The sequence below is a fragment of the Trematomus bernacchii genome, unplaced genomic scaffold (genome assembly GCF_902827165.1).
Source record: "Trematomus bernacchii unplaced genomic scaffold, fTreBer1.1, whole genome shotgun sequence".
Classification (NCBI taxonomy): domain Eukaryota; kingdom Metazoa; phylum Chordata; class Actinopteri; order Perciformes; family Nototheniidae; genus Trematomus; species Trematomus bernacchii.
In genome coordinates, this window is record NW_022987707.1 from 282,417 (window position 1) to 305,671 (window position 23,255).

Genomic DNA, 23,255 nt, shown 5'->3' on the forward strand with positions numbered 1-23,255 from the left:
AATCTGTTGTTACATAATGTGGCGTTACCATGGCAACGCATCCCTCGCCATAAAACACGATGTCGCTGTAACTCCAATGGACACGGTCCGTTCGTCCCCCAATCTTCAGTTGTATATCACCGGTCAATGCCTCAACAGCTCTACATGAAATCTGAGATCTTACCATATGCCGTTTCCATGGCAATGCATCCCTCGCCAAAAAACACGATGTAACTGTAACTGAATGGAAAATCGTCCAAACGACACCAGACTTCAGATGACAGTTAATGGTCCGGCCCTCAACACCTCAATATGACAATAGTGAGTTTTCCTCAAATGCCGTTGCCATGGTAACACAATGCTCGCCATGAAACACGGTTTTCTCATAACTCCATTGAACATACTCCAAACGTCCCAAAACTTCACAGGTTTGATAACGATGCAGCCCTCAACACATTTAGGCGTATTATGGGGTGTCATCAAATTTCGTTGCCATGAAACACAATGTTTATGATACTGCTGTAACTCCTAAAGACATTGTCCGATCACCCTGAAACTTCCCACGTTTGCAAAAAACACCTGCGTGACACGTCGACGTGCGGACAACAGCCTGCGGAGCGTCGAAGACCCACTCAGCGCTGCTTGCAGCTTTAATTATTATTACGTTTCCCTCTAGCCTCTGAAATGTGAAGTTATTGACGTCAGACTAAAAAAGCTGATGGAAAATGATTCAGTTCCTCAAAAACAAATTAAAAGCCATAAAGAAGTGATGATGAATCCCTCCTCCTCATCGTCAGTCTGACCACAGTCTGCAGCTGCTGCTGCACTTTTGATCAAAAAGCTGCTAAATCAACAGTTTCACAGTCAGTGACACACAGTCAGTGACACACACACACACACACACACACACACACACACACACACACACACACACTCACACACACACACACACACACACACACACACACACACACACACACACACACACACCACTCAGACGCAGGATAGGAAGCGCCTTCACTTCACTTCATCTGATGGACACTGAAGTTGATGAAGCTCAGACGAGGCTGCTACTGATGAAGCTCACGGCTAACAGTTCAGTAAGTGGAGCTGTGATTGGTTGACGTTGTTGATTGTTGTTGTCGCAGAAACACTTGAGTTGATGAACGTGTGATTGTTTAAAGCTGGGAAACAAGATGGCCTCCTAGCTGTGTGAGCAGAGAGTGCAGGTTAGTTTAAAGAGTTCCCTGTGAGGAGGAAGAGGAGTTCAGGCTGATGGGGGTCAGTCTGTCAGGACGGCTACTGATGTGGAGGGGGAGGAAGCAGGCAGGCACTAGGACCCAGCAGCCATCAGAGAGCTCACCTGGGCCTTTGTTCCTGAAACACCTGAGAAACTCTGGCTGCGTTTCATTGGTCGATCAACACGCCCTCCTGACCCCCCCCTCAGGAACTCTGATCTAAAGTCTAAACAGTGACATTCAAACGTCTTAATGCAGTATTCTCACCTTGTTACATGTGTCCTGATAATGAAGAAGTGTACTTGTACTATGTGTAAAGTTACAAAATGTACTTACAGACAATATCTGTGTCTGATGGCATTCGAATATATTCTATAAACTGTAATTTAACGGGAACTGTTTCACTACTTTAGCTGACAGGCTTTCAACATATTTCTAAAGTTTCTCTGTTTTCACAGAGCACATTAAGGTTTTAGTTTCTGATGAAACTGGGACTCTTTCTCTATTGTAGTCTTCTCTTCAGGTGTTCTGTGTTAAACACCAGCTGAGAAAAATACATGTTGTTTCTTAGTGTTCACTGTAAAAAAATTAATCTCAAGTCTAAAAAAAGGTGTGTTCAATTCAGTCGGGAAGCTCAAATATGGAAGAGGAGGCGGAGGAGGAGGAGGAGGAGGAGGAGGAGGAGGAGGAGGAGTTTAACAGGAAACAGGTAAAGGGAGGACCTCCAGTGGTCACTCTGAGGAACTACAGCTGGTTTCTGGTTTCCCACAGACTCAGGACAACAAGCAGCCTCTTCTTTTTATCACAAACCACTATTGTTACAATTATTAAAGGAACAAGAATAATAGAGAACATCAATTTCTTGTTCTTTTTTAAATAATCAATAACTTTATTTTCTCCATCTTTATTTTTTACCCTCCAAATCTTCTGCTCTGAACTCCGAAGTTTCCTGTTGGCTGTTTAAAATGTATGAACCTCTAAAACAGAGGAAGATTTGAAGGCTTGCTGAGCTCTTCACAGTCCGTCCAATAGAAGAGATCTGCATAGAAAGACCAAGTATAATCCACATGAAGGATATTCCTGAAGTCTTCAAACCGTCCTGAAGACCACAGAGCATTGAGAGGGTCTTTAAGACGCTGCAGCTCAAAGAGCCAACAACATGGAAACTGTCTCATGAGTGTGTTTAGTTTTGAGGTGTGTGAGCTCTGTGTCCTGATGAGATCATGTGTGATTCTCCAGCAGGTGGTTGTGTGTGTGTGAAGGTGTGAGCTCTGCTATGAATCCCTGTGAGGACACTGAACCTGCTCTGAGTGGGGACCCTGAACGCCTCACCAAAGCTCAGAGGTGAGATGAAGACCACTGACTGTCCTCTTCTCCAGAGCTCAGCAGGCATTATTCACACTCAAAGCTCTGTGTGTGTGTTGTGTTGAAGCCCAGAGCAGCAGCATGGACCTGGACCTGGACCTGGACCTGGACCTGGACCTGGACCCAGCTGTTTGTCCATGAAGAGTGACCGGTCTATAGATGAACCAACATATTTTAAAGGCCGCCCTTCAGAGACAGAGTAAGTGGAAATCATGTGACTTCATTATATCAGCAGCAGTAGAAAACATGTTGTTAGAACAAAGACTTCTTATTGAAGCTGAGGGAGGGACTAAGGTTTAACGTGTCAGACTGGCTCAATAAAAGAAGCCTTCTATACCATTGCAGGTAGCATATTTAAAGCAATATTTAAACAATAAATACAGCTCAATTTTTCCGCAAACTAAAGTTATGTTCCATCATTATGGTTCAGGTTCGGACCGTAATGCTTGAGAATGAATATATTACTTCTATATACTATATATATTAAATACATTTACTCCATTAAAACTAAGGTAATGCTATTTTCAAAAGCCAAAAAGACACCGGAGACAACTTTGGATATTGTTACTACGCAAGGACAAGTACTCAAAGTGGTTACCTGTTATAAATACCTTGGTATCTGGCTTGATGATTGACTCTCTTTTAAACTTCAGGTCAATAATCTGCTTAGAAAGCTGAGAGTGAAGCTAGGTTTCTTTTTCAGAAACAAGTCCTGTTTCTCATTTGAGGCCAGGAAAAGTCTCTGTGACCTTTTTACCTGTGCTGGACTATACTGATCTGATCTATATGAATGCACCTGCCCATTACCTGATCAAGTTAAATGCTGCGTATCACAGTGCACTGAGATTTGTTACTAACTGTAAAGCACTTACTCATCACTGTACCCTGTATGCCAGGGCAGGTCTGCCTTCACTAACTGTACGGAGGCTCAGTCACTGGTACATGTTTATCTATAAAGCCATGTTGGGTAAACTACCACCTTATATCTGCTCACTGATCTCACAGAGAGTCGCAAGTAGCCATTGCCTGAGATCCCAGGATGTGTTTTTATTACATGTACCAAGTGCTAGGACTGTTTTAGGCACAACAACTTTTGGAATGGCATGGACCACTGTGCAAAACATATTGAAAATGAGCATTTTGGTTCCCCTGCATCATTTTAAAGCACAGATTGATGAATTGGTATTTGATACTCCTGGTACCTGTCTTTGTGAATACGTTTGTAATTTGTACCCCTGTCATTATGTTGTATGTGTCCTTTTTGTTTTCTGTTACATGTGTAACCAATGTGCGGCAGGTCTCCCTTGTAAAAGAGATCGTTGATCGCAATGGGATTTTTTACCTGGATAAATAATGGCTACAAACAAACAAAGAGGTCATTTCAAACCTTTATTTATCCAGGTGTATCCCATTGAGATCACTGATCTCTTTTTCAAGGGAGACCTGCTCAAGTAGGTTCCACAGGTCGTACAGGATTACCAAGTATTCTGATGAAACAGGTTAAATATGTCCCTATTGTCTCTGAGAAAATCACGCAGGTACTTTCTTATAAATATGTGGGTGTCCTGACAGACCCTCTTCTGTTCTAGAAAGACCACATAGAATATATCTGCAATAGGACAGAACAAATAATAGAGAGCAGAGAGTAGATACATTTTCGTTTTATTTACAGTTCTGTAATACAGTACAGGTGTTTGTCCACCTCTTTAAAATCAAAACTGCTCCACCAGCCTTTCACAGAATCTGCTCAAAGGTCGTAGGTCAACATTTGAGAGCCTCTCTGAATCAGCCTACCATCACAACCTTTAGAGGCGGGCCAACCACATTATCTCTGACCCCAACCATGAATATGTAATGAGTTAAATCCCAGGTCAGATGAACATGGTGTCTTCAGTGACTGTGTTGTTATGGTAAATATCTGTTTCCTTGTTTCTTGTCTTGATATTTGTCCTCGTTGACGTTGCTAATGGAGCTGCTGGGATGCCAGAAGCATGTCAGACTTGATCTGATTATAAAGTATTATCATGTTGTTATATGGTGCTCTGAGCTCTGATCTGCCTGTATAAGTGTTAGTGTGATGGAGACTAGGAGATATTTTAAGTGTTTGATGATCATTATGTGCGTACCTGTCTAAGGACTGCAGATAGAAATGATCTTAATCTGGCATAAATCATCCCTTCTTTGAGATTAATGTATTTATATGCATGGTCCCTGTTTATTAAACCCATGATAATATGAATAGTATTTAAGACCATTGTGACGGTCCAGATTCCTAACTGTTTCTTTCTCATGTTTCAGGAGGAGGCTGGAGGAACCTGAACCCAGCTGTGTGTCCATGAAGAGTGACTGGTCTATGTGGAAACCTATTTGCTTCAAAGATGGACAACACTCTGTTGGTCAAAGGTGAGGATTGAAAGTTGATAACCCCCTTCAGGGTACCTGCTGCTCTGGTTTCAGGTTTTATTGACCCAGCAAAGAAAGTGTGGCTCTTCATGCACCATAAACACCGTGACAAACTCCTCGTATGTGTGAACCAACTTGGCAATAAACCTGTTTCTGAATCAGATGAAGGTTTATTTTAATAAAGAAAGAAGGGTCTTGTTTACCTTCAGTGTTTCTCATCTGAGTTTAACATTCATTTCTTTCCTGATGAACATTAGTAAAGCTGGAGTTTTGTAATCCTGCAGTTTGCGTCCAAAGGGAGAGTAACTCAACTGTGTGGACTCCCGGTTATGATTATCTCTGTGTGAATACATACCTGTGTGTTTGCCATGGTTCCTCGTCAGTTGGAGGTCAATGTTTCCCTGTATTTGCAGCAGTTTTTGCTTCTCATTTCTAAAATGTGTAATTGCTTTGTTGTGTTTTGCTCTTCACCTGGTGCTCTATTAAACAATTAAACGGCTCATTGATCAAATTAAATTAATGTAATTGTTAAACCTTAAACAAAGATTACAATCACTGATTACTTTCATTTTGGTGCGTGGCACTTCTTAGTGTTTAGTGTTGCTGATAGTCAAGGATGAGAGATATTACTTCCCTTTAACCGTTATAGCAATGAATGTGTCTATAAAATGTTATTTTGAGGTTTTAGTTTAAAAAAGAAATTGCCAATAACTTCTACTGCTGCTAAAGTCGGTACTCCGTGCGAGTCCAAGACAAATCCAATTGAACCTTTCTCCTGTTGCTCACACATGCACCTGATCCACATTTCCATCACCACTGAAGCATATCAGAGAGATAATGTGAGTTATTTCTTCATGATTCCTCACAGAGAGGACCAGCAGAGCTCAGAGGTTCCCAGAGGTCAGTCTGCCCAGCAGCATCAGACACAGCTGGACTCCATATTTATGGTCTGTACATGTTCTACAACTACTTTACATCTGTTCTGCTCACAGTCAACTCCATGATGCACTTTTTAGATCAGTGGATTGTCAGTCTGTCCAACATGGATCTGATGTTTGGTGCCTTTAGTTTAATTGTGTTGTTCATGTATTCTGTTCCAGCTGCTGGAGGAGAACATCATCACTTTTGTGAAGAACGAGCTGAAGAAGATCCAGAAGGCTCTGAGTTCAGATTACCCAGAATTCTTAGAGAGTCAGAGGGAGGATGAGGAGGTGTTGGACAGTGAGGATGAAGAGCAGAGGAGGAGCATCAGAGAGGCATTTCTGAACATCTCACTGCACTTCCTGAGGAGCATGAAGCAGGAGGAGCTGGCTGAGCCTCTGCAGAGCAGTAAGAGGGTTTCTATAAAGATTTAACAAGCTGGATAAATGTTGACTAATGTCTCAAGAGATGGAGCAAAGTATGTTCAGATCCTCAGTCTTTAAGATTTCCTTTGAATCATTGATCTGCTTTGTTGTGTGTTCATTCAGGAAGTCGTTCTGGAGTGTGTCAGCGTAAACTTAAGTCTAACCTGAAGGAGAGGTTCCAGTGTGTGTTTGAGGGCATTGCTAAAGCAGGAAACCCAACCCTTCTGAAACAGATCTACACAGAGCTCTACATCACAGAGGGGGGGTCTGCAGAGGTCAATGATGAACATGAGGTCAGACAGATTGAAAGAGCATCCAGGAAACCAGACAGACCAGAAACAACCATCAGACGAGAAGACCTCTTTAAAGCCTCACCTGGAAGAGATGCACCAATCAGAGCAGTGATGACAAAGGGCGTGGCTGGCATTGGGAAAACAGTCTTAACACAGAAGTTCACTCTGGACTGGGCTGAAGGCAAAGCCAACCAGGACATCCAGTTCATATTTCCATTCACCTTCAGAGAGCTGAATGTGGTGAGAGAGAACAAGTACAGCTTGGTGGAACTTGTTCATCACTTCTTCTCTGAAACCAGAGACGCAGGAATCTGCAGGTTTGATCAGTTCCCGGTTGTGTTCATCTTTGACGGACTGGATGAGTGTCGACTTCCTCTGGACTTCCACAACACTGAGATCCTGACTGACGTCACAGAGTCCACCTCAGTGGATGTGCTGCTGACAAACCTCATCAGGGGGAAGCTGCTTACCTCTGCTCGCCTCTGGATAACCACACGACCTGCAGCAGCCAATCAGATCCCTCCTGAGTGTGTGGACATGGTGACAGAGGTCCGAGGGTTCACTGACCCACAGAAGGAGGAGTACTTCAGGAAGAGATTCAGAGATCAGGAGCAGGCCAGCACCATCATCTCCCACATCAAGACCTCACGAAGCCTCCACATCATGTGCCACATCCCAGTCTTCTGCTGGATCTCTGCTACAGTTCTGGAGGAGGTGTTGAAAACCAGAGAGGGAGGAGAGCTGCCCCAAGACCCTGACTGAGATGTACATCCACTTCCTGGTGGTTCAGTCCAAAGTGAAGAACATCAAGTATGATGGAGGAGCTGAGATAGATCACCACTGGAGTCCAGAGAGCAGGAAGATGATCGAGTCTCTGGGAAAACTGGCTTTTGAGCAGCTGCAGAAAGGCAACCTGATCTTCTATGAATCCGACCTGACAGAGTGTGGCATCGATATCAGAGCAGCCTCAGTGTACTCAGGAGTGTTCACACAGGTCTTTAGAGAGGAGAGAGGACTGTACCAGGACAAGGTGTTCTGCTTCGTCCATCTGAGCGTTCAGGAGTTTCTGGCTGCTCTTCATGTCCATCTGACCTTCATCACCTCTGGAGTCAACCTGCTGGCAGAAGAACCAGCACCCTCCAGGCTGCCTAAAGTCTTCAGAGCAAAACCTCGACTCACACATCTATACCAGAGTGCTGTGGACCAGGCCTTACAGAGTCCAAACGGACACCTGGACTTGTTCCTCCGGTTCCTCCTTGGTCTTTCACTGCAGACCAATCAGACTCTCCTACCAAGCCTGCTTACTCAGACAGGAAGTAGCTCAGAGACCAACAAGAAAACAGTCCAGTACATCAAGAAGAAGATGGATGAGGATCTGTCTCCAGAGAGAAGCATCAACCTGTTCCACTGTCTGAATGAACTGAATGATCGTTCTCTAGTGGAGCAGATCCAACACTCCCTGAGTTCAGGAAGTCTCTCCACAGATAATCTGTCTCCTGCTCAGTGGTCAGCTCTGGTCTTCATCTTACTGTCATCAGGAGAAGATCTGGACGTGTTTGACCTGAATAAATACTCTGCTTCAGAGGAGGCTCTTCTGAGGCTGCTGCCAGTGGTCAAAGCCTCCAACAAAGCTCTGTAAGTTCAGAGTTGCATTCATATATCATGACATACATATTCTGCTCATTATTTTAACATATTACATTTCTTTCCTTTATCAGACTGAGTGGCTGTAACCTGTCAGAGAGAAGCTGTGAAGCTCTGTCCTCAGTCCTCAGCTCCCAGTCCTCTAGTCTGAGAGAGCTGGACCTGAGTAACAACAACCTGCAGGATTCAGGAGTGAAGCTGCTGTCTGCTGGACTGGAGAGTCCACACTGTACTCTGGAGACTCTCAGGTCAGATTAGTTATTTTTTCTTAAATTATTTTAAATTGTTATCTTTTTCACTCTGTATTCTTCACAACTGCTCTCTCTCTCTTTCTCTCATTCTGCTCGTTTACAATCTCCTTCTTTCTCTATCTCTTTTTAAACCAATTAGGTAGCAAAAAGCAAAATGTTCTTTTATATTAAACATTAATAAATAACAGTTGATGTAAAACACTCATCCTGTTAATCAGACGCTTGATTGGAAAAGCAATGATTAATGCCATCGTGGAGAAGAGACTACAGTATATCATAAAAATTGGCCCTACAGACGTTAAGCAGTAAACTGTTGTACATTTGTAATAAGGAATACTGTGCGATAAGACAGTCATTAATGAACAAGAACACCATGAAGTTATTGTTTTGTTGTTGTTGTTGCTTATTATTTTCTCCTCAGACTGAGTAGCTGTAACCTGTCAGAGAGAAGCTGTGTAGCTCTGTCCTCAGTCCTCAGCTCCCAGTCCTCTAGTCTGAGAGAGCTGGACCTGAGTAACAACAACCTGCAGGATTCAGGAGTGAAGCTACTGTCTGTTGGACTGGAGAGTCCACACTGTACTCTGGAGACTCTCAGGTCAGGATTCATCAAAGTTATTAAGCTACCTTTTAAATATATATACACGGAGGCGGCGTGTGGTGCAGTGGACTGGTGCGTTGGTGTTCGGATCAGGGGGTCACAGGTTCAAACCCCACTGCAGGCAGCATGTTGTTGTGTCCCTGAGACACTTCACCCTAAATTGCTCCTGTGGGGATTGCCCACAGTATTGAGTATGTAAGTCGCTTTGGATAAAAGCGTCTAACAAGTGACATGATGTAATGTAAAATAGATGTATATTGGGCTGCTAGTGCCCATCGAGGAAATAGGCATATACCAATGGGAGGGTTCATGATTCGATCCCCACTCCCTACAGTTAACATCTTGAAATGTTCTTGGGCATGATACTTAACCGCAAATTGCTCTTCGAGACATGGTATTGCAGTGTATGTTAGTCGCTTTAGTAAAAGCATGAGCTGAAATAACATGTATGAATACTGGATGATCTGGATTTCAGATTTTATTAGCCCCTTTTTGACCATAAAGCTCCAGGAACTAGAGAACCAGAGGAACTGAAGTGGGGGCATACATTCATTTTGTGTGTTTTTGTTTTGAAGAGTTTTCTACATTTACCGTACTCAAATAGTATTTTTTACCCAGTTGTTTTGTCCAATTTTTAAACGCTTTGTAACATTTTTAAGCATACTTTACAGTAGTTCTATTTAGCCTAGGACAGGGGTAGCCAACACGGTGCATATTCTAAAAATAGCTCGCCAAGGAAATCCAAAATGTATAAAATACACAAAACAAAAAAGGAAATGTAATTAAAATTATCTACCCTATGCATAAACGAAACCTAAATCATAGCGAACTCTATCTAATTACTACAACTCTATATAACACCCCTCCTCCCCCCACCCCCACAATGAATATCAACCAATCACGTTTTTGCTTGATTTGCGGGACCAGCGTTGCAGTCGGGAAGAAAAGCAATGTGGGCCACATGTGTTGTATAGGCTGGCATGATAGGCTGTTCAATGGGGCTGATGTGTTGTGTACATTCTGCCAGAAGGAAAATCAGCGGGGAGGTGCCACATAGGACAGAGTGTTACTGTGTGTGTGTTGCAACTTGCATATATATTTATTGCACTTGACGCACACACACGCATGGCGTAATTTCCACCTGGGACAGGGGGGAAATGTCCCCCGCTCTTTTTGAAATCCCGTTTGTGTCCCCCCCACTTTACAAATATGTTTATTATTATTTTTTAACGCAAGCCGTCATCGCCACGGAGGAGCACACAGCCTCTGTGAGCGAGAGAGACAGAGGGAGAGAGAGAGAGCGAGCGAGAGAGCTAGGGAGAGAATACCTTTATCTATTTAATATAGATAAAGTAAGAAATCATTCCAATGTGTACTATAGGACAGTAAAAAAAACAAAAAACAGTTTGAAAGGGGAGTGATTAGTAAAATAAGCATAAATAGAAAGAAAGAATGCTAACTCGGTAACATAAGATAAGAATAAACAAGTTTAAATGATTTGTTATTGGTTGTGATCATATTCTAAAGATGTTTGGATTATTGAAAAGTATACAGCTCCCTTTCATCTGAGTGTTGAGAGCTGTCCATCAATTCATGTTGCAAAGTGCACCAGATTGATGCATTTCACTTCAACATTAAAAATAATCTTCCCGGGGGTGCATGCCCCCCGACCCCCCTAGAGGAGGTGAGGTCCCCCCTAGAGGAGGTGAGGTCCCCCCTAGAGGATGTGAGGTCCCCCCTGGAGGAGGTGAGGACCCCCCTAGAGGAGGTGAGGTCCCCCCTGGAGGAGGTGTGGACCCCCCTAGAGGAGGTGAGGCCCGTCCACCCCCAAATAAAGCAGGTTAAAATAATTAAATTGCATACATGTTCTTTTAGTAAACACTGAAAACAGGTCCCACAGACCCAAACAGCACACAAAGGTTAAAGGTCAGCATATAATAATGTTAAAATGTGCTAAATATATACACTTCAAAAAAAGAAAAGAAAAGAGGAGTAAAAGTAGCCCCCGACTTGTTTTATTTTTTAATAGTAGCCCTCACCCTAAAAAAGGTTGGTGACCCCTGGCCTAGGAAGACACACCATATGCATTCATTTTAGCAAATTGTTTGTACATTTGCTTTAAATTCAACTTCATGCAAAATGATCTCGATCAGTTCAAATAATTGCGTTTAGGGAATTACGTTATTAATGCAACAGACCAAAGGTGACACATTGTTTCTCCTATATGTGGTTTTATGATAATTATGTTTGATTATTTTATTAATGCAAAGGATGAATGGAGAGGCTTTTATTTATATTTGTGTCCCTTCAGACTGAGTGGCTGTAAACTGTCAGAGAGAAGCTGTGAAGCTCTGTCCTCAGTCCTCAGCTCCCAGTCCTCTAGTCTGAGAGATCTGGACCTGAGTAACAACGACCTGCAGGATTCAGGGGTTAAGCTGCTGTCTGCTGGACTGGAGAGTCCACACTGTACTCTGGAGACTCTCAGGTCAGGATTCTTATTTTATCTTAAATTATTTTAAATTGTTATCTTTCTCCCTCAGTTTGTATTCTTCACTTCGGCTCTCTCTCTCTCTTTCTCTCATTCTGCTTATTTACAATCTCCTACTTTCTCTATCTCTTTTTAAATCAGTCAGGTAACCAAAAGCAAAGTCTTCTTTTGTATTAAACATTAATAAAATACAGTTGATGTAAAACACTCATCCCGTTACTCAGACTTTTGATTGGAAAAGCAATGATTAATGCCAGTGTGGAGAAGAGACTAGTATATCATGAAAATTGGCATCACAGATGTGAAGCAGTATTGAGTTGCACATTTTGAATAAGGAATAATGTGCGATAAGGCAGTCATTAATGAAAAAGAACACCCTGAAGTTATTGTTTTTTTGTTGTTGTTTATTATTTTCTCCTCAGACTGAGTGGCTGTAACCTGTCAGAGAGAAGCTGTGAAGCTCTGTCCTCAGTCCTCAGCTCCCAGTCCTCTAGTCTGAGAGAGCTGGACCTGAGTAAGCATATTGTGCCTCCTATGTACAAGGTTAACATTGAAAGTGACGATGATATGTCCCAATGCGTCTCAATGTACATGTTACTCCAGCTGCATATCAGTTTACTCCACTCAAATGGCGCAAAACTCGCGTTCCATGGACAGACGTGTAATACACTCAAATTACAATAGATGGAGCTCTAGACTAATTTATAAAATTTGTAAAAAATGTTGTTAACACTCTGGGTGTGTGAGACGAGTGAACCAAAACGTAAAACCTCCGCAATTAAAACAGTTTAATCGAGTTTGAGCACTAATATACCCATGTTTTGAACACTTTAGCGGGGTAAATGTGTTATCTTTTCACCCTGGTCCTGAATTAAAACAGTTCACCCGACTTTAAACACTAATGTGCCCATGATTCAGACACTTATTCATGGGTCAATGTGTTCTCTTTTCCCCCCTGGGTGTGTGTGTGAGACAAGTGAACTGTGTCAGCCTGCAAACAAGCAGCAGTCTGCTGTCATTTGAAACATGTTCCCCGACTTGTTAACACACTTTTACCCACGTTTTGAGCCCTTATTCCTGGGTCAATGTGTTCTCTTCCCCCCCTGGGTGTGTGTATGTCTGCCTGGAAGTGTGATATGCTGCTTAAAGCAGTGATTCTGCTCTTTTTAGTTTATTGTACATTTAATAAATTAAATATGATTAATATGTACATTGTTCTGTCTATACTGACACGTTTATGTCCATAACTCCGTATGTTTATGTCGTCCAATGTACACTGTCTAAAAACGACAATAACGAGTTAATTAAAACATTTTGGCCGCTCATAGGCGGCCTGCCATGCGCACCTTGAGTCCCCGGGCCCCCTGACTTAAGCACACTGCCTTGGACAAAACCCCATGTGCATAACTGCCAGACAAGCGTGCCCTTGGTAACCTAAAAATATGAAAAGTGTCTGAGTGTCAGGAGTCCGCAGTTGGATGCTTAAGGGCGGACGGTAGACCACCACAAAATCCACCCCTTGTTAGTCTTACCAGGGGCACGAGGTTCTGGAGGGTGTGAATATCTGGGTTTAGTCCGCAGTTGGATGCTTAAGGGCGGACGGTAGACCACCACAAAATCCACCCCTTGTTAGTCTTACCAGGGGCACGAGATTCTGGAGGGTGTGAATATCTGGGTGCTGGAGGTCTCCTGCATTTAAACAGATTCACCAGTTTATAACAATACTTTAGCCCTGATCAGAGCCCTGTTTTATGGGTAAGACAGCGAGGTGCTGTACCCTGGGTCTCTGGCTCTCTGAGACCCTGCTAAAAGCAGTGACTCTGCTGCCTGCATTTAAACAGATTCACCAGTTTATAACATGACTTTAGCCCTGATCAGAGCCCTGTTTTCTGGGTAAGACAGCGAGGTGCTGTACCCTGGCTCTCTGAGTCTATGGGTCTCTGAGACCCTGCTAACAGCAGTGATTCTGCTGTTTTTAGCTCATTGTACATTTGTTTGTTTGTTTGTAGCCTTTATTTATCCAGGTTAAAAATCCCATTGAGATCAACGATCTCTTTTACAAGGGAGACCTGCGGTACATTGAGTTACACATATAAAAACAAACAGAAAACAAAAAGGACATCACAACATAATTACAGGGGTATACATTAGCATCTATTTACATTTACAGGTATCTAATAACATGTCATCCAGCCGTGCTTTAAAACGATGCAAGGGAATCAAAATGCTGAGTTTCAATATTTTTTGCATGGTGTTCCAAGCCAGAGGAGCAGCGCACATAAAAGCTTTAGCACCTAAAACAGTCCTAGCACTTGGCACATGTAATAAAAACACATCCTGTGATCTCAGGCAATAGCTACTTGCCACTCTCCGTGAGATCAAGGAGCAGATATAAGAAGGTAGTTTACCCAGCATGGCTTTGTAGATGAACATGTACCAGTGACTGAGCCTCCGTACAGTAAGTGAAGGCAGACCTGCCTTGGCATACAGGGTACAGTGATGAGTAAGTGCTTTACAGTTAGTAACACATCTCAGAGCACTGTGATAGGCGGCATCTAACCTTTCCAGGCAATGGGCAGGTGCATTCATGTAGATCAAATCACCATAGTCTAGCACAGGTCAAAAGGTCACAGTGACTAGCCTTTTTCTGGCTTCAAAAGAGAAACAGGACTTGTTTCTGAAAAAGAAACCTAATCTAACCCTCAGCTTTTTAAGCAGATTAGTGACGTGAAGTTTAAAAGTAAGACAATCATCAAGCCAGATACCAAGGTATTTATAATAGCTAACCACTTGGAGTACTTGTCCTTGCATAGTAACAATATCCAAAGCAGTCTCTGGAGTCTTTTTAGCTTTAGAAAAGAGCATTACTTTGGTTTTCTCAACATTTAAAAGAAGCTTTAGTTCAGAGAGCTGAGTCTGAATAATGTTAAAAACAGCCTGTAATTTAACAACAGCCTCCTTAATGGAGGGACGTGCACAGTACATCACGGTATCATACGCATGAAAATGCAAAGTAGCTTCATCCACATTTTCACCTAAACTATTGATGTAGATGGAGAATAAAAGTGGACCTAAAACAGAACCTTGAGGAACACCATTAGTAATGTTTAACCACTCAGAAGACAGCCCATCAAAGTGAACACATTGGGACCTTTCAGAGAGGTAGTTCACAAACTACCCACTGCATGGCTGGATAAGCCAATACTGAGTAGCCTCTGCTTTAAGATGTGATGATCTACGGTATCAAACGCTTTGGAAAGGTCAATAAATAGAGCTGCACAGCTCTGCTTATTATCTAAAATACTTGTAATGTCATTCTGTTAACTAATTAAATATTATTAATATGTACATTATCCCGTCTATACTGACACATTTATGTCCACAACTCTGTATGTTTATTGAGTCCAATGTACACCGTCTAAAAACGACAATTGTGACTGAATTAAATTAGTTTGACAGCATTTTAACACTCATGTAGCCATGTTTGCAGCCCTGTTCCCTGGGTAACAATTGAATTACCCTCTCCTGTTGAATTAAAACATTTCCCACGGCTTTAAACACTAATATACCCATGATTCAGACAATTATTCCTGGGTAAATGTGTTATCTTTTCACCCTGGTCCTGAATTAAAACAGTTCCCCCGACTTTAAACACTAATGTACCCACTTATTTCTGGGTTAATATATCATCTTTTCCCCCTGGGTGTGTGTGGCACCATCTGGTGGAACATTTGTGAATTACACTAAAATCCAAAACTTTAATGTTTTTTATCTTAGCGAAATAATGGTTTAATGACCCCAATGTAATGATCATTTATGATTCTGCAGATGTTGTCTACACGTGTATCACAACGGCTTATTTTTAGAGTGATTTGGAAAACTCGGTTAGCGAGGTTTATTTTTGTCAATATGAGATGCACTGTTTTCATGTCCCATGTACATATCTGTACATATGGCCTCACGCACTACCAACATATACTAATACAGAGTAACAACGACCTGCAGGATTCAGGAGTGAAGCTGCTGTCTGCTGGATTGGAGAGTCCACACTGTACTCTGGAGACTCTCAGGTCTGGATTCTTCAACATGTTAAACTCATAGCCAGTTAAATTGTGATTTACATTAATGATGGATAAACTCATAACCTTTTGTTGCATCTGCTTCAATAACATTTGTTATTGTTTTTTTACTCACTCTTGTTTGAACTTGTTTGTGTTCAGTCTGTCAGGCTGTCTGGTCACAGAGGAAGGCTGTGTTTCTCTGGCTTCAGCTCTGAGATCCAACCCCTCCCATCTGAGAGAGCTGGACCTGAGCTACAATGATCCAGGAGACTCAGGAGAGAAGCTGCTGTCTGCTGGACTGGAGGATCCACTCTGGAGACTGGACGCCCTCAGGTATTATAAACATATACAGTGGAGGAAATAAGTATTTGATCCCCTGCAGATTGTTTAAGTTTGCCCAAACACAAATACATTAACAGTCTATCATTTTAATGGTAGGTTTATATAAACATTGAGAGTAAGAATATCAAAAAGAAAATCCAGAAATCTACATTATATAAAAGATAAAAATGTATTTGCTATATTTGATCAACAAACAAGGATTCTGGCTCCCACAGACCGGTTAAATAATTCATCTTCCTTCAAAAAAGTACTCCTAATATCAACTTGTTACCTGTATTCAAGACACCTGTCCACAGAATCAATCAATCAGATTCCAACCTCTCCACCATGGACGAGACTAAAGAGCTGTCTAAGGACCTCAGGGACAAGATTGTAAACCTGCACAAGGCTGGGATCGGCTTCAACACCACCAGAAAGCAGCTTGGTGAGAAGGAGACAACTGTTGGTGCGATTATTCAGGAGAATAATGTGTGTGTTTCTAAATGGAAGAAACACAAAATGAGCATCAATGGCCCTCAGTCGGGGGCTCCACACAAGATCTCTCCCCGTGGGGTATTGATGATCATGAGAAAGGTGAGGGATCAGCCAAGAACTACACCGAAGGAACTTGTTAATGATCTCAAAGCAGTTGGGACCACAGTCACCAAGAAAGCTATTGGTAACACACTACACCAGGAGTCGGCAACCTTTTTGATATGAAGTGCCATTCAAAAAATAATTGTGATCAGTGTGCCGACAATCGAGAACTGTCAACGGGGGGGTGAAGAGCTCGAAGCTTGTGAACTGTCAACAGGAGGGCGGGGGAGCCTCGCAGCAGTGTCTGGACCTCTTTCACCTGTCAGCGCAACTTACATGATGCAGTTTAAACACATTTAAATAATTGGTTTACGCGGCATAATAATAATAATAATAATGCCGTTCTGTGATTCTCCAGAACACACAGATGGCCAGTCCGCCCCTGTGTAGCATATTATTTCGATGAGAGATGAGCAGATCGCCACTGGGCATCAGCCTCAAAACCTTCAGGATTTGGAGAGGATCTTCAGAGAGGAGTGGACCAAAATCCTTCCTGAGATGTTCACAAACCTGGAGACCAACTACAAGAAGCGTCTGACCTCTGTGTGACCTCTGTGTGTCCAACAAGGGTTTCTCCACCAAGAACTAACACATGTTCTGCAAGGGGATCAAATACTTATTTCACTCAGTTAAATGCAAATACATTTTTATCTTTTATATAATGTCTATTTCTGGATTGTCTTATTGATATTCTTTCTCTCACTGTTTACATAAACCTCCCATTAAAATTACAGACTGGTCATTTCTTTGTGGGCAAACTTACACAATCTGCAGGGAATTAAATACTTATTTCCTCCACTGTGTGTATGCCAAGACAATAACATTGAAGGGAACTAAAGTCAGTGGATAAGACTCAGGCAGCAGCTCTGTGTTTACAGAGAAGACACGACAACAAGAAATACATCTTTATCATTTTAGATTCTGATCTCGATTTTAATGCTCATTTTAATTTGCTGACCAAAACTGCTTTTATCATTTTGGCAATATAGTCAGGGGGACATTTACTTAGTCGGCAAGTTTCACAAAATCCATCCAACAACATAAACCTACAGCAGAGACCATCCCACTCCTGATGGACACGATCTACACTGGCTCCTGTATCTGAATGGAGTCTGAAGTGCTTCTCCTATTTTTAAAGCACAAAATGGCCCCTCCCTCTTTTAAAAACAACTTCTGTGCATGAAAGATAGCTTAAGGTTTGAGAGTGATGTAATGTCCATGTTTCCATGCTGCTCTGACCCCCCCCCCCCTCTTCTTTCAGGATGGAGCCTGGTGGAGTCCGATGGTTGAGACCCGGTCTGAGGAAGTGTGAGTGTGGTTTAATTTGATTCAAAGCAGCCACCATCTTCAAATGTAACCTTCATCATCAAAGTGTCAATAAATGAACAGCTGACAGATTAATAACTGCTGCTGTTTCTCTCATCAGATTCCTTTGAACTCTCACTCGACACAAACACAGTACACAGAAAACTCAAACTGTCTGACAACAACAGGAAGGTGACACATGTGGGAGAGAAGCAGCCATATCCTGATCATCCAGAGAGGTTTGACTTCTGGGAACAGCTGATGTGCAGAGAAGCTCTGACTGGTCGCTGTTACTGGGAGGTCGAGTGGAGAGGAGGGGTTACTATAGCAGTGACTTACAGAGGAATCAGCAGGAGAGGAGACAGTGAGGACTGTTTGTTTGGATGGAATGATCAGTCCTGGAGTCTGAGCTGCTCTGATGGTGGTTACTCTGTCTATCACAATAACAGAGAAACACACATCTCCTCCTCCTCCTCCTCCTCCTCCTCCTCCTCCTCTGGTAGAGTAGCAGTGTATGTGGATCTTCCTGCTGGCTCTCTCTCCTTCTACAGAGTCTTCTTTAACAGACTGATCCACCTCCACACCTTCAGAGCCACATTCACTGAACCTCTCTATGCTGAGTTTGCAGTTTGGTCTGGTTCCTCAATGTCTCTGTGTCCTCTGTAGGAGGAAGAGTCTCCTCCTGTTCCAGAAACGTCCTCCCTGCTGCCCAGATAGTTCAGTCTGTACAGGATCACAGCTGATGTTAGTTAGTACCAACCTGAGTCTGAGGGTTTTTACTGCTTCTTTATTATTAATAATGTCTTCCTACTTTGTTATATTTTAAAATACAGTCTACTCTTTTCACTTTATCTGCACTATACTTCTTTTGATGTAATAATGTAGATTTCCACTTTTTGGGACGAATAAAGGAATTCTGATTCTGAAAATATGCTTTTGCTTCAGATTCAATATCTTGGCTGTAATTCAGGAAAGTGCTACAAACATCACTTCACACACAAATACAGATAGAAATCAAACACATGTAAATACAGACAAATAAATAAGATTTAAAGAAAAGGAAACCTCTTTGAAACGGGAGCGCTCTCTGAGCTTTCATTTAGTTTAGACAACAACATAGGGTCTTTCTGTTGTTGTTTTGTGCAGTTGTTTTTGGAGAGAGATTTATTTAGTTTAACCGTATGACGAATAAATACATAAAAAATACAATACAAATACAAAATAATCACAATTATAATAGTAAGAAATAATAATACAAAAATAAAAATACATACAAATAATTGTAATTATAGAAAAATAAATAATAATAATAATAAATACAAAAGTACAAACACTAAGATTAAAACAATTAAAATTAAATAAAAAAAGATAGTGATAAAAATACAAATTAAATACATTTAAATAGACTTTTACATTTACATTTAAATAGACTTTTAAACAAATATTACGGTGTTTTTTTCGTTTTAAAGTGTAAAAGACAAATGTATGAATAAATATGGTAAAACATTACATAACAACTAATCATAATAATAATATACATTAAAAATAAAGATTTTTAAAAAGTGGATGTACTTTGTGTTTTGGCCACTCAGTCGTGTACAAAGCTTTTCTGTTTGCTGCTTTAAGAAAGAGACAGAAACCAGTTGTGGCTCAGTGGTGGGCGCAGATGCAAGATTCAGGGCTTTTATTGTCATGTGTGCATAGCTACCGTTTAGTTATAACAATGAAGATCTGAGGTCACAGGCTCCTCCCACAGAACAACACAATAACACAGATAAAAGAGTACAAGTAAATAAAATAAAATAGAATATAGTAGAAATAGTGCAGCCCATAACCAGTGCCTCTGTGTGAATGAGGGCTCAAACCCTGAGCCAGGTAAACAAACACGTACTGGACTCTGAATACAAATGAAATCTCTCTGGCCAGAACTACAGAAAAGGATAGGGGGCACGTCTGCTCCCCCATGAAGTGGACACTCTGTACAGATCTTAACCTCTGCCTAACGTTGGCAGTAACATCATACATTTCTAATGTACTAAAGACTGGTGTTTACATTGTGTTTGTCCTCGGTTCACCTCCTCGACTCCTCCGCTCGCATCTCCTGTGGGCGGGACTAAGACGCGAGGAAAGGAGTCGAGGAGAGGAGTCGAGGAGGGGAACATTAGAATTGAGAAAGGGCTATAGGTTTTGAAATATCATTGGGATAACAAGTAGAGGTCGTAGAGACAGGCCTCTGAGAGTCTTCATTCATAGGACTAGCTTTACGGGGCGGGATGAGTGTCTTCCTAGTTGGTTAAGTTAGAAAGATATTGACAGATCAATAACTCAAACACAATCGTCGTCTCTGAACAACCACAGTAAGGTAGACAACAAGCTATAACCCCTCTTTTCTATCAAAACAAGCCAATACACACCGTCCTCCGAGCTGCACAACTTCTATCTGAATGCAGGGACCGTCTACAAAGTGCAACACCGAACAATTATAATACACAAATATTCAATAATTTCCCTTCCCACACTTCTACAGTTTATACTACTACGTTTATATTGGAGTTTTTTTAATTATCAATAACCCCTCTGCTATTCAGTAAAGTGCTTCCAGTTCATGTTCACATGAATGGTCAAATTATTCAAATTAATCGTTCAAATTCACTGATAGGTTTAAAAATGTCGTGCAATTTAAGCTTTATTTCTTTTCAATTTATTTAGGATCTGTAAACAGTACCAGTTACTTCTACAATTTTGTATCGACAGCTTGTTTAAAAAGTATACTGCTAGTTTTTTTAACCATAGTGTACTTACTATTTGTTTTTAGCTATTGTGTTTCTTTAATATTAATAACGTTTGCCTACTTTGTTATATTTTAATATACAGACTTTTTCTGCACTAAACTTCTGCTGTTGTAATTCTGTGAATTTCCCCTTTTCTGGACAAATAAAGGAATTCTGATTCTGAAAATATTTTGTATTTCTTTTGCTCAATTGAAGTTAATATTGAACTAGAAAAAGATTCAATGACTGCGCTGTAATTCAGGAAAGGGCTACAAAAAGTCCCTTTACACAAGCACACAGATGAAAAAGAACAGCTTCACCGTACAGACGTATGAGTGTAGAACTGTAGAGCTCATCACTTCTTTCACTTCTGTATAAATCACATCTGTGTGCCATATCACAAAGTTCAAAACATTTAATAAAACAAAGAAGCTTTCTGTGAAGCTTGTATCGAGGCTTGTATTGTTTTGGGCCAGTGACGTCATCGATGACAAACGAAGCCTCGCTGCCCCTCAATACCACGTGACTGCTTCAGGAAGCGATTCAGATCGGTTGAAACACAACACTCATTTTACCCATGGATAATAAGAACGATATTACCCCTCCTGTACCTGGGCCCGGTGACACGATGGAATTAAGAGAGCTCAGACCCTCACTTATATAGAGGTCGGAACATGTCATACTGTAAGTATAAATAAATAAAAGCATAAATAGATGTAGGAATAAAAACATAAAGAAATGAATAAATACAGGAATAAATAGTATATCGTTTTTTCAGGTTGATTCAGTGCGTGGGCTGTGGCTCAGCTGGAAAGCAGTTGACTATCAACCGCAGGGTCCCTGATTCAACGACTGGTCAATACTTTTTTTTTAAATTTATAATAGCTACAGCTAAATTAGATAATGTAGTTAATAAATGTATTCTTTGATACGGTTTAGCCTTTCTCAGGCTACAACATGGTTAAGTTTACGAATTAAGGAATACAAATCCCTCTTTGCAATGTTTACCAGCCTCCTTAGGCTTTTCAATCACAATCATTAAACTGGAATAAACACAATATTGTTAACATGAAAATATGATTTAATGTTCGTTGTTTAGAGTTATTCTAAGGCTTTACTCATTGGGAACTCGGTATGAGATAGAGCACACTGTTGAAATGTCAAATCTGCCTGTTTTACACACTTTGACCAACAGGGGGGGTAATCAGGCTCTTTGAAGATCCAAAAATCCACGGTTTTAGATATTTTCAAGCTGCAGGTTGACTTTATCTCAGCGGTGCTTTGAGAACATGACGAATCAGTTGATATAGTTAAGGTTGTCTTAAAAAAATGTATGCCAAATATTGACATGCTAAACATTTCTTAATGGGGTTTAGTAAGACAAATCAAAAGTATGTGAACACAGCCAAATTATCCCAGGATTCCAAAGGGTTAAAGATCTTCAGGAGTGGAGTGCACCAGCTGGGCGTACGACTGGGCTTAACTCTACGTCCAACGTAGAACCGAAGGTTAAGACCAAACTAAAGTTATGACTAGTGCACCACTTAAGCCCTGTATGCGTTGCGCCTGGGTGTAACTTTTACGCCTAGTGTGGAGCAGGCGTAAATCGGAAAGACAGACTAGTATCCATGGGAACGTAAAACAGGCAAGAAGGAACATAGCATGGCAGTGCGTCTTGTTTACATGTTTAACAATGAAAGGGCATTAAGAAGAGAAAGAGTCGTCCGTGATCGAACAAACCCACTGGACATCTATTCAGTGAGCTGATGGAGAGGTTTCGTTTCGGCAGACAAGCCCTTTTTGAATTAATCGAGGAGATCTCCCCTCAACTACAGCACGGATCAGACAGAAACGCTCTCCCCAACCTTGCAGGCGCTGATTGCTGATTACGCTAACGGGGGCTTTGAATGGAGAAGTTCGAGTGTTAAATTATGTAGACGTGTGTTGCTTGGCAACAATGACGGTTTTGCGTGTATTGACGTGGACGCGCATTTTAAGACTAGGCGCAGCTACGACCGTGACTAGTGAAGTAAAAAGATATGATTCTACACTGTATTTTAGTGAACATGTATTGTTTGAACGGGTTTTGATAATCACTTAGAAAAAGAATGTTATTCTCACTTTTAAATTCACTGGCTTAGAGATTCTGTGTGTCACACACCAACATCCTTCTTATCATCCCTAAAAGCCAGATGCGGTTGTTAAGTCATTAAAGACATCGTTAAATAGGTGGAGAAGAGTTTAAATGTCTGAAGGAGGATAGTTTAGGTGAAAAGATCCCCTGGGAAAGGAATGTAGAGTAAGATAAGGTAAAGATAAACATTGACTTTTGACCTGGTGTGGCTGGGATCTCACTCTCTGTTCGGAACTCTGATTGACCTCGGCCAGAAGCGAATCCAGCCAATCAGGGCACTTGGGGGAGGTGGTCAGTTTAAAACAGCTCCTCCCCAGGGGCTCTCTGATTCGCTTGGGAGAAAAGTGTGGAAGGAAGAGATGACCCATCTCCGCCCCCAAGGACAGATATGAATACTGATGTTTTTGAGTGTAAAAATGCTTTTGGGTTTGGTGAGTTGGTTTGATCCGTGCTGTAGTTGA

General features: G+C 41.5%; 1 pseudogene; it reads left to right on the forward strand.

The window, feature by feature from the left end:
- The first annotated feature begins 995 nt into the window (after positions 1 to 995).
- On the forward strand, positions 996 to 18,816 carry LOC117490908 (annotated as a pseudogene).
- The last annotated feature ends 4,439 nt before the right edge of the window (positions 18,817 to 23,255 follow it).